The sequence below is a fragment of the Macrotis lagotis genome, chromosome X, assembly GCF_037893015.1.
Source record: "Macrotis lagotis isolate mMagLag1 chromosome X, bilby.v1.9.chrom.fasta, whole genome shotgun sequence".
Lineage (NCBI taxonomy): Eukaryota > Metazoa > Chordata > Mammalia > Peramelemorphia > Peramelidae > Macrotis > Macrotis lagotis.
Window position 1 is genome coordinate 549036648 of NC_133666.1, and position 13080 is coordinate 549049727.

Below are 13080 nucleotides of genomic sequence, written 5' to 3' on the forward strand. Positions count from 1 at the left end.
CAGAAAACACTTTGCTAGATTTTCTCAAATTATTTCTTGAACTACATGTGGATAGTATGTCTTAAAGACAATAGGATTTTTAAATTTTGATAAGAACATAGTTACCCAAGAGGAACCCTACAGGTCATTTAATCTGACTCCCTTATTTTACAGATGTGAAAGCTGGGGACTAGAGAAATGACTTGCTCAAAGTCACAAAGATAGCAAGTAGTACAGGCAAGAATTGAACTTAGGTCCCCTGACCTAACACCAATGCTTTCTCTGCTCTACCATACTCTTTGTGAGGATGGATGACTTTGCCCTGGTCTCTAAGTTGATTGCTTGCAGAATTTCAATCAAACAAAATGAGGGCATCCCAAATCATTTCTTTGGGGAACACAAAATATAGAATAGCTCTCCCCTCCAACCCAGTGGGTACATCAAATAATTACAGAAAACTTATAAACAAGTATGAGATCACTGTGAACTCTAGTTCATTAGGTGGGAGATCCCTTATATTCAATTTTACTCTACTAGAGAATGGCATTAGTCATTTTGGGATCATCAGAAACTTTCTGCCATTGAATATTGGTCTTAAATATTCTGGGTTGGGTCTTCACCAGTTGTCTTGACTTTTTTCTTGCCATTGGACTACAATGACCTCTGGAGCTCTGCCTCACTTAAATCCAAATCAGGGACAAGTCAAGACATCACCTTGTGACATCTCTTCAGAAGTACTGAATAACAAACAAACAAATAAGAAATATTCCATTATTAGTTATTGCCTCTGCTTGAATAGAGTCCTCTGGTGTTATTTTTCAGGTAACTACCTGTTCATTGATTCTTCTTTTGCCTACACTGGAATAACCATGATGCTTTGATGATGCTACTGATATTTTGATGTTCAGTCTTATGAGACACATTATAGGAAATTTATTGACAAGCTGCATTACTTCCAGAGAAGGACTGTCAGGTTGGTGAAGGCACGGAAACCTTCACTTAGAAGGATGCTTTTCAGGAAATAAGGATATTTAGCTTGGAGAATAGAAATCTTGGGGTTTAATGGGATTATTTTCTTACATACTTGAAGATTTTGGAGTTAGATTTATTTTGCTTTTCTTCAGGGGACAAACTAATGACCCAGGAATGAAAGAAATGATATTCTGATAAATGTTTAACAACTTGCTTTAAAAATAAAAAGATACATGATACACTTTTGAGTTAGATCTGTATTACTGTTTTCTTCATTACTTTTCTTAAGTCTAGAATAGACAATCAACAAAACAATAAATCAAGCCTTAATTTGCAGCACTTACTGAGTTTTGAGGTGTGCAGGATCCTTGTGAGTCTGTCAGTACAACTTTGGGTAGAAATCACAGGAAGGCAGATTTTGTTTCAAAAGAAAGAAGAGTGAATGAGAAGACATTTATTATTTTATGTCAATCATCTAATCAGACAGCAAACATTAATTAGGTCAGACCCTATGCTAAGTACTGGAGATTCAATTAAGGGCAAAAACATGGTCCCTCTCCTCAAGGAACATACATTCTTTTTCTAAAATTAAATTATTAAAATTTTATTTTTCTCTTTCCTACCCCTCCCTAATGGGAAAAAAAAGAAACAGAAAAGCTTGTGACAATATCTGTTGAGGCAAGTAAAAAACATTTCCCATATTGGCTATGTCTCATTCTGCGTATGACAATGATCTTTCTGATAGCAAATGGGTTGTATTATTCATCATGTCCATGACCTTTTTGTTAAGAAATGGGTTGTATTCTTTATCTTAAGTCCTTTAGCATTATGATTTGATGTTGCTGTGATCAGAATTCTTAAATCTTTCAAAATTATTCTTTTTTTTTGGTAAGGTAATAGGGTTGTTACTTGCTCAAAGTCACACAGCTAGGTAATTATTAAGTGTCTGAGGCTGGATTTGTACTGACTCCAGGGTCAGCATTCTATCTGCTGCACCACCTAGCTGCCCCAAAATTATTCATTACTAAAATTTGATGGTGTAATATAGATTGTTCAGATTCTGTAATGAGCTCACATTCTACTGGAGAAGAAACTATACAAAATATTTTATGCAATATATATGCATTTGTAAACACACACATATACTAAATGGAGGCATCCTCAGAGGAAAGGGAATAGCAGTGGGAAGAGTCACTGCCACAATGGGTACCTATGGGATATAGCACACATTTTTTTTAAATTTTAAAATTTTTAAAATTTAAGGCAGTGGGGTAGAGTAACTTGCCCAAGATCACACAGCTAGGCAATTATTAAGTGTATGATGCTGGATTTGAACTCAGGTCCTCCTGACTCCAGGGCTGATGCTCTGTCCACTATGCCACCTAGCTGCCCCATGCCACAAATTTAATGCGGGTGTGATGGTAACCATATATTCTATCCAGTCAAAATGAGTTTTAAGAGACAGAAGAGAATTCATGTTTCTCATCATGGAATACCAAGACATGAGAGCAGATCACTGCCTTTGGATGTCAGAAACATCCAAACCAAAGACCTTCCATTAAAATTGAAAATAAGAACTTTCAAAGAAATAAGGAGGTAGTAGAAATTGATAGTATCCAGTCACCATTCTAGAAATGGACCCTAATGAGACAAAGAGTAATTCTTGGTCCAAAGTCTCATTAATTTCAAGCCCTAGATCTTTCCCCTGTGGTCCATCGTAATAACGCCTGTCCCTTGAAAGCCCACCATCACACCCACATTAAATTTGCAACCAATCCGCTTTTATTATGTGCCATATATGTATGTTGCTTAAGATCATAATGAGAGGGCAAAGGGACTTGGATGTATGACACCTGAGTCTTACAGCTGTGTGGGAATGACCTGCAAAGTGAAAAACGATACTCCTTGTCCAAGTAACACAGACATGACTGTACTGTGTCCTGTAGGCACCCAATGTTGAATTGGCAGTAAGACTGAGCCAGAAAGACCCACCACACCCACATGTCAAAACAAACATGATATCCAAAAGAGGAAAATCAATGTTTCAGTTGTTTCTTTTCTTTTTCCTCCAAATCCCAAGCATTCAGCTAGATTTAATAATGCTTTAAAACTATAGGAGAAGAAAAATAAAAGTTTTTAAAGGGCCAGAAAATCTGTGGAGAGTTTTTCATGAGTTCTTTTCTTCAGCCAGTCAGGGCTTCAAAGATCCATGTATACTACATTTTGAAAAAAAAATCAAAAACCAAAGTTCCACCTCACCCTGTCCCATAACCCTTCCCCCAACTCATTCTCAAAAACAAAAACACAAAAAATTATGGTATGATTATTCATAACATAAAAAAGTCAAGCTTAACCCCCCCATTTTGTTAAAAGCCTTTTGATCAATAGATTGAACCAGAAATGAGGGTGCATATTCACTTTTTTTCTCCTCCTCCCCTTCCCTCCTCTCCCCTCCCCTCTCCCCGATCCCCTCTGTGTCTTCCTGTGTGTCTCTTTTCCTCTCCCACTTCTGTTCTTTTATCTTTTATCTTTATTCTTTCTTGATCTTAGATGAATGTGTGTCAGGGACAGAACAGAACAGGTGAGTTTTGAAAAGTCAGAGGAGTCATCAAAGGTCACCTCCAGTAATTAGAACCAATAGCAATAATTGCTGATTCTGTTGAGGATTCCCCTTTACACAGACCAGGCACATAGGGATCTCTCAACAAAGACATGTCCTATAAGCAAGAGAGTCATTTGTTTATCAGCCAAGCTGCAAACAAAAGTAAAATTGGTCGGATGGGTGGGAAGTTTATTAAGGTGTAAGGAGGAGGGTGTATATGCCACTTATTTAGGATGCTGTTCAACTTTCATCTTTACCTTCTAATTTAAAAGCTAATTGATGTTAATTAATTGATACTAGGACAATGTTATTTGGTCAAATTATATTGGGTAGAACATAATGGATAGGACCTGTGAATGACAGTACCAGAAATAAAAGACCAGCCCCTTAGTTGGAGCCAGAGTAAAGGGATGAGGGGAAAGTATTCAGCTGTTCTCTAGAGATTCTACTACTATTCCAACTGTGAGTTGGGAGAGTGAGCCCAGAACTTGTGCTATATATAAAAATCAGGAAAACCATTGTTTGTGTTCAGTTGATAGATATTGAGGAGAGAGTAGCTCCAGACCCAGAGCTTCATGATGCTGACATACTGTACTTCTATGGCTATAATTCTGAATTTGGAAACCCTATTAACACTTTAGAGATATGCTGTGTCATCAGAGCCTCCCAACTTTCTATAAGGTAGACTCTTATTTACAAGTAAAATTATCTCCATTTAGCAGACGAATAAATTGAGTCTCCAAAAGGTTAATTGACATGTCCATAGTCAAAGAAAGAATTCCAACCCAAGGCTTGCTAATTACAAATTCAGCTTATATCCTTTCCTGATGCTCCTATTGGCCAGTGCCTTCTCCAACCAAACCACCTAATATTTTAATTTATATATTTTGTATATCCTTACATACATACATGTAAGTTCTTTGTGGGCATGGATTGTTTCATTTCTTGCCTGAATCTCCAGCACCTGGCATAGTGTCATAATAAATACCTAATAAATGCTTGATGATTGGAAAAGTACAATCTAAATATCAATTATTGTTGTTACTGCAGACTGGCTTGTAGCAGGAACCTAATAAATGCTTATTAACTAACCAACTGACTGATACTACCATTGCAACTCCTATAAAGCATCAGATTATTTTCCTGATGCCAAAAGCCAGTAGACTAGGTGTGGGTTGGTCTTGTTGTTTATGATGGAATTTATGAGAATGACTTTTAAGTAAATAGTGTATGGAGTGTGTGAAAGCAGGAAAACTGATGAGTTAATGTAACTATGTGGAAATTGAGATTTTGTTAGTTGTTGTGAGTCAGTTTATGTGTCAGTGGGGTATGAATCATTCACTGGGTGTCTCAGAGGAGATGCACAAAGGTAAAGCCAGGGAGCATCAATACCATTAAAGAACAAAATGAACTCAGGGTATCAAGTTAAAACAGGGGAAAAGAGCATGATTAAGGAAGGAAGTGCATTGCTGTTCGGGGTGGCTGGGATAATGGCAAACAATGAGACAAATCTTGCCCTCAAGGAGTTTATATTTTAATGGGGAAAAGGCACACACAAGAGAAAGATGAAAAAGAAGGGAGGGGGAAAAGGTGACCAAGGACACAGGGACATAGTGGAAAATTCAGAGAAGTCTTAAGGTAGACATCCAGGTGAAAAATGAGGAGACATTTTTTAGCTGGACAAGGTGGGATGAAGTGTTTTTAAGAGGTGGTTTGTCTTGTTGCCTTTGGGAATTAGTGTTGCCAACTTAAAAAATCAACATTATGTTGCACTGTATTTTTTGTTTATTTTGTTAAATATTTCCTAGCTATATTTTAACCTGCTTCTAGAGATACTCAGAATAGTTTTAAACTTTTAAATAAATCCATTTAATATTTAATAAATATAGTCCCACCAATCATTTGCCTTTCCTAAGATGACCTGTAAACCATCCACATAGTTAGCCATAGCTCCATTTTTATTATCCTTTATTTTTAGATCATCTATGTATCCTAAATCCCTCTCTGGAGCCTCCCAGAGAATCATCTCTTATGATAGATAATTTAAAACAAAAAGAAAAAATGTTTAGGAAAATTAAGCAAAATATTGAAGAAGTTTGATGTTATATATACTTTTTCATACCCACAATCCCCTAATTCTGGCAAAAAACTGGGAAGGGATGAGAGATACTTTTCCCAAATTTTTCTTTAGGGACAAACTTGTCCTTATAATTCTGTTGTTTTTGCTATTGTTTTTTTCCATTTACATTGTTGTAGTTAACCCTAATATTATTTATCTGATTTTGCTTCCTTCCCTTTGTATCTGTTTATAGTCTTTCATTTTTCTCTGAATGAATGAGAATTGTTGACATAAGGCTTATGAAAGATCATTGAGAAAATTGATCAATCACCAGGTTATGATTTTTTGCAAAGGCAGCACATGAATGGGACAAAAATATTTTTATGGCATGGCTATGGGAATATAGAAAAACCCTTCAGAGTCTATCTAACTCACCTTCTTTATTTTACAGATGAGGAAATTGAGGCACAAAGAGTGAGATGACTTGTTCAAGATCACATAGGGAACAAACATCAGAGACAGGTAACTACCTTTGACTACAGAATTAATACTTTCTATGTTATACTTCTGATATTTACATAGCATTTTAAGCTTTGTCATATGCCTTATTTATATTATTTCTTTTGATCTTCATATAATCCTGTGTTATTATTACCCTCATTTTATAGATGTATGGTCAGTTTGCCTAGGATGGAGCCTGCTGTCTCCCCTACCCCACAGGTGGGATAACCACTTTTGATTGGTTTCTTGAGTCTTTGAAATTGGTCCTCCATGTTTCAGCTGATCTCTCTTCCTTAACTCCCATTTACTACTTCCAGTGTGGACAAGTTGTGCTCTAATGGGAATCTCGTTAAACTATGAATCCTCTTATCTTCCCTGGGGACTGAGGTGTAAGAGGAGAAGAGGAGGTAGATTACACCTCCCATGTATTGAGTGGGAGTGGTGGTGTAAGTTTGTATATTTGTGATTTTATCTTTGGAAGTAAATATTATTTTTAAAAGATCTTGTGTTACAAATGCATATCATAGAATATCAGAAAAACAATTATATTGAAGTACAGCTATCAGAATATTGGAAATAAAACAAGGTGGCAGGTTGAGTCCCTGGATTCAGTGACTATAGGCTCTATTCCAGCTTTAGAATTCTAAGAACTCTCAACTAACTCCCCAGGAAAGCAGTTGAGGGATGGAGTTGAGTGGAAGCAAGGAAGACAGGAAGCTTTTTCTTGTAGAAAACATTTTCTCCTCCCATTAATCCAAGCCTCCTTTCTGTTCTATTTTCTACACCTAAGAAGTAGTAAAAAGATAATAGGAGAGAAGGCTTCCTATGCAGATGTATTTTCTGAATAGCCAATGTTCTTGCTGTACTTGACCAAACACTAACACCTCCTGCACCTCACCCCCAAGCTCAACAAACTTTATCTTAAGCAATCTAAATGGTGCTATCAGGAGATTGGAATTGCTTAATACCAGTGCTGGAAAAGGTCTAAGTAAGAAACATCTCTGTTTCCCATTAAGGAGATTAACTCCTCTGTTGGAGTTGTTATTACAGGACTAGGTCAGGGGATTGTGGAGGTACTGGCTGGTGGCTATTCTGGCTGGGTGGGCACTCTCCCACCCTGACCTCCCTCTTGGGCTGGCCCTCTTCTAAATAGCCTTTCCCTGGTTGAATCAGATTTACCAGAGAGGTCACCACCTTTCCCTAGTTCCCAGAACCCTTATTTTACAAGAGAGAGATTTTTGGAAAGGGGATAAACTAGTACCTTCATTGTTCCTTTTATTTTACAACATCTTATTGATAATTTAGAGACTTAAGGTAGTATAGTTGTAAAAACCTTAGATGTTGGGTCTGAAGACCCAGAAGCTACAACCTACTGTTCTGAACCCATTTCTCATTTTAAAAAATATAAATTAGTAAAATGAAGAAAGTCACATGCATCCAACTCTACCTCATTCGGTTATAACAAGGAATGAATAAACTGAAAGAGTTATAGAAAGGGGAGACATGAGCCATGAGCCATAAAGAAAATAGCATTGCAGATAGTATTAGATAGGAACATAAAGGTCATCTAACTCAGCATCCTGATTTTACAGAATAAGAAAACAGGTTTAAAGAGGTCTCAGAGGTAGTAAATAGCAGATTCATCTTATTCTTGTTGTACATATTATACATATATACATACATAAATGCATATATATGCACATGCTAATTTATGCATATGCAAATAACTGTAACTTCTCTACTTAATCCATATTTCCCTTCCCCTTTCTGTGGTTTCCTCACATTGACAACACTATAGCTCTATGATTTGCTTATCTGGTAGATGAATTATTCTCTGAAACCCCCTAACCCTTCATCCCATTTTTCTTTTCTTTTCTTTCTTTTTTCTTCCTTTCTTTCTTCCTTCCTTCCTTCCTTCCTTCCTTCCTTCCTTCCTTCCTTCCTTTCTTTCTTTCTTTCTTTCTTTCTTTCTTTCTTTCTTTCTTCTTTCTTTTCTTTTCTCTGACTCTCTCTTTTTCTGTCTCTTCTAATCTCTGTCTATATATACATATATATCTATATATATACATATACATATATATGTATATATCTAACTCTCATTTATTTACTTCTTTCTTTTCTTTTCTCTGACTCTCTCTTTTTCTGTCTCTTCTAATCTCTGTCTATATATATATATACATATACATATATATGTATATATATAACTCTCATTTATTTATACACACAATTGTTATCAAGTTGGGCAGCTAAGTGGTACAGTGGATAGACTGTTGGACCTTTCTGAGTTCAAAGCTAACCAAAAACATTTACTAGTCATATGTCCCTGGGCAAGTCACTTAACTATTTGCCATAGTTTCCTCATCTGTAAAATGAGCTGGAGAAGGAAATTGTAAGCCATTGCAATATCCTTTTTCAAGAAAACTTCAAATAGGTTCACATAAAAATTGAACATAACTGAAATGGCTATTTGAACTATTAGATCCTATTTAAACTTCGATCCTATTGAACTAGGATCTAAGAATGTTTTGTAGATTGTAAGAAATCATAGACATTGGCTGAATTAATGGGTGGTATATCTATAAAGAAATGGAATATGGCCTTAGAGACCTACTAGCTATGTGACATTGAGCAAACTATTTACTTTTTGCTTCAGTTTCCTTTACTGTAAAATGGGAAGAATCATAATGCCTAACTAAGCTCTAATGATATAATAATTGTCAAAACTTATTACAGTGCTTGGGGCATAGTAAATACTTTATTATTGCCAGATAGAATTATTAATTTCAATGCTTCTTTTCTTTTTTGGTGAGTGTGTATTTTACTGTTCTTTACTGTTTCCTTCTTGAAGTATAATCTGTCAGAAAATATAAGGACACATTAAAATGTTTTCTTGTCCAATGTATTGTAAGAAAGGAAGAAAACCAGATTCAGGGTCAGGAGATCAGGCACATAGTTACTTCATATACACTCTCTGGGTTTTTAGAGCTTGCATAATTTACAGAGAAGTTTATTTAATGGAATAATCCTTTCTTTTTGCAACTTTTAGACTATGTTCTTCATGGTTTTTGTCTTATTCTTTTGCTTTTTGTTTTTTGTTCTTTGCTTTTTGTTCTGGACTGTGCCTTGGTTTAAAGAACATCCAAAAGGATGTGCTCTCTGAAAATGCAAACCAAAACTTTCACTTCAGTTTCTGGTCTTAGACTGCTACTACTGTTTTAAGAGGTAGAGCTGCCTCTGAATCTGGGGGAAAACATATTTAAATGAATATTTTTATTATGTCAAGAGTTATGGGGCTAACTCAGTAGATCAGAAGGATCTGTATTCCTCTATATATTCTTCACTGATGCTCAGCAGCTGAGAGCACCCTTTAGATTCTTTTAACCATAGAGGGCACTGTTTATTCTGAATACAGTCTTGTCTCAATACATCTCATCTATTAATTCAGTCAATATCCACTTGTTCCTTAATGTTTTGGGGCATTTTTTTCTATTAATTTTTGTTTTTCAACAATTTGTTAATGGGTGTGACCATTGTTTGGCAACATAGTTTCTTTTTGCTATTTGGTAGAAACTAGAGGCAATACCCTGTATTTTGGTGGGGGAAAGGAGGGAAGTAGGAGTCAAGATCTTTATAAAGACAAGGATACACTGATAGATACTTAATGAAAACAATACATGGAGAGCATGATCATAATTTATGACCAAAGTCATGTAGCAAAATAGATTGCTTTATTATCTTTCAATTAATTTCCAAATGCAGAGAAATATAATCTAAGCATGAGTATATACAAATAGATTTTTTGACTCTCAAAGTCTTTCACTTAGATCACCCAAATCTTGGCATGCATTTATTTAATTTATATCATCTTTTTGCTATAGATGAATTGGTTAAAAGGGCAAATCAAGATGCAGATATCTCATCCATTTTCCCTCAGCTACAGTTACTTCTACTTCTCCTTTTCTAAATTACATTAATCAACTGATTAGTTCAGGTAACCAATGAACCAAAATTTTTTTTAATTGCTTACTATGTGCCCTATCCTAAATACTGGTTGATATAAAGAAAGAAGTTACAACTCTTTCTCTAAAGCACACATTTTATTGGGAAGAAATATCCTTGTATATAAGTATTGCTCTGTCTTGGCCATATCTCCTCCAGATGGTGTAGAGGAGAGGATGCTAGAGAAGAATGCTTGCTGGCAGAAATCTTCCTTTTCCTTGTCCCAAGGAGTTTTGCTCTGACTGTGAGACTATTGGTGAGAGTGATTGTGAATTAACCATGTACCCCTCCTAAACTGAAATACATGGGAAGAAAATGAGAAAATGAGAAACCATGGAAGAAGCAGATAAATAGATGTCATAGAGGTACTGATACCAAGAAGGAGGATTCAAAGACTCCAGATCCAAAGTTTCATGGATCAATTAAACTTGAGGTATTCAAGATACATTCTTTGTTGCTGAAAATCATTTGGTTTGTGAAATGAAGGCTGATTATCTTACTAGGGAATTGGAAATAGCCTGGGAGGAGAAAGTATTAGATTTAGATCTGCGTAGCTGCCAGAGATAGATTTCTGACTGGGCTCTCAGAGATGAAAGAGAATTATTGACTTATTTTACAACTTCCTGGGGCAGGAATGTATTTATAATGGGTTCTCTGGGTAAGTGAATTGGTGACAATAGCTGGGCAGCTAGGTAGTTGGATAGGCATAGAAAGTACCTAGTTTAAAATGAAAATCACTGTAAGGAGTGGAAGAGTGGAGTGATAGAGTGGAGCCAGTTATAGTACCTGGAGAAGAGTAGACGAGTCAGCAATATGAAGAAGCATGGTTGGGGGGTGAGGAATAAGTGGCAACTCTGACTGTCTACCAGCATATGGAAATCATCACTAGTGCAATAAATATATAGGGAATAAATAGAAAATATTATAGTTATATTGAAATATAGTTAATTTTAAAAATAGTTAAATACAAGATGGGAGGTGGGAAGCAATAATTAAAAAAAATCCTTTTAAATAAGCATTCCTATTTCAGACACTGTGCTTTATAAAAAATTAACTATTTCATTTGATCCTCACAACAATCCTGAGAAATAAATACTATTAAATTAATCCAGTTTTATAGTTGAGAAAACTAAGGAAAAACAAGGTTAAGTGACTTGCTCAGGATCACACAGTAAGAGCTGTCTCCAGATTTGAATTCACACTTTCCTGACCTCAAGTACAGGGCTTTATTCACTGGGGATGGGAAAAATTAATGACATCATGTAGAAGTTCATACACAAAGATGGAAGAAGTAGTGGGGTAGACACATTAAATGTACAGGTGCAGGGAGAAGGGAGAGGGAAGACAGGAGGGGAAGGGTATGAAGGGATAGCTCAGGAACTGATGTGGTAAAATCATTCTGCCCTGGTTTCAGCCCATCAAAATCTAGCCTATGGTTTAGCATTTCTATCCTCAATTTTCATCCCTAAGCTATAAACACATAAAAAAGAGGTAAAGGGAAAGAAGGTGAAGAAGGGAGAATAAAACTGGGAGTAGGATAAGGGAAGTGGAAGAAGAGGAAGGAGGAGAAGGAAGTGAAGAAAAGGTGAAGGAATAAAAATAGAAACACATTTCTAACTATTCTCAACTCAAAGATTTTGCTATATACTCTTTCTTAGGAAGGTGCAGTCTTGAGGTCAAGTTTATAAATAGAGACAGAAAACATCTCTAAGAAAGAACTAATAAATCCTCGTGATTCCAGGACACTTAAACAAGACAAAGGTGACCAAGAAACCAATTAGATGTTTTTTGAGATTATGACAGTGACAAAATTTCTTGTACTGAGTAGCTGTGGAGATCAGTCTTTTTCTTAGTGGTGCCAATGATAGCAATATGATGAGTTTACATTATTGTTAGTTACTTGGAATCCATCCATATATTTCACCTCCTCATCTCTTACCCAATCATGTAAAGAGAAAGAGGTTATAAAGTGATCTTTAGGTGGAAGGAACCTACAAAAGAAGTTCACCATTGATGGGTACACAAGCAATTATAGGATCATGACCCAAGACCCATTGGTAAAATAAGGAGTTTGGATTAAATGACCTCTAAGGTCCTTTTTCTGCTCTAAATCTAGAAATTTTTGGTAATAGGGACTGGTAGAATACCTTTGAAGTTTGGAAGGAAGTTAATAAAGAGCAGTTTGAATCTGAATAATGTGAGGATTTTTCATGGACTTTGTGTGTGTGTGTGTGTGTGTGTGTGTGTGTGTGTGTGTGTGTGTGTGTGCCGGTGGGCTTGACTCTATTAAAGAATTAAAACAATTTAGACCAAAGAAAAGAAGGCTGGGGGAGACAGAACTATTATGATAAGGAAGCTAGAAATCAATTGATGAGTAGAAGGAAGAGGTGGCTCATGACTGTCATTCTTGCTACCTCAGAGATGGAGACTGATGGATCTTTTGAGCAGGGCAGTTCCGAGGTAGGCTAAGCTAGTTGATTGTTCTCACTATGTTTGACATTAAGATAGTGAGTTCCTGGATATCTTCAATTTGATCAAGGAGAGGTAAATCAATCTAGATAAAAAACAGAGCAGGTTACAAATAAGAAAGAAAGAATCAAACAAAAAAGGAAAAAGAAACAATGAAAGAAAAAATGAAGTGAGGAAGGAAAGAAAGGGAAGGAAGGAGAGAGGGAAGGGAAGAGGGAAAGCATGAAGGAAGAAGGGAAGGAAGAAAAAGAAGGAAGGACGATTTTTCTAGGGTCCTGTCTAGGGTCCAGACTGATTTTGATGCAGATATTTGGATAGAAAAGAAAATGAATCCATTTGGAGGGTAGATGAGAAATTTTTCCTGGCCTCTGGGCCTTGTTCCACACTCCTCACTTCCTAATCCTCCCAGCTCACAGTACCATAAATTGAGAGTTGGAAGGGACCTAACTGACCTTAGTCCAACCCCTTCATTTTACGGATGAAGAAACTAAAACCCAGA

The 13080-nt window shown here is 36.1% G+C and overlaps 1 long non-coding RNA gene across 1 annotated transcript in view; it reads right to left on the bottom strand.

Moving 5' to 3' along the window:
- Window positions 1-13080, bottom strand: part of LOC141496959 (uncharacterized) — a 52187-nt gene that overhangs the window by 26060 nt on the left and 13047 nt on the right. The window contains exon 2 of the long non-coding RNA XR_012471207.1: window positions 1296-1339. This is a non-coding gene — a long non-coding RNA (uncharacterized LOC141496959). The remainder of the gene's footprint in view (window positions 1-1295; window positions 1340-13080) is intronic.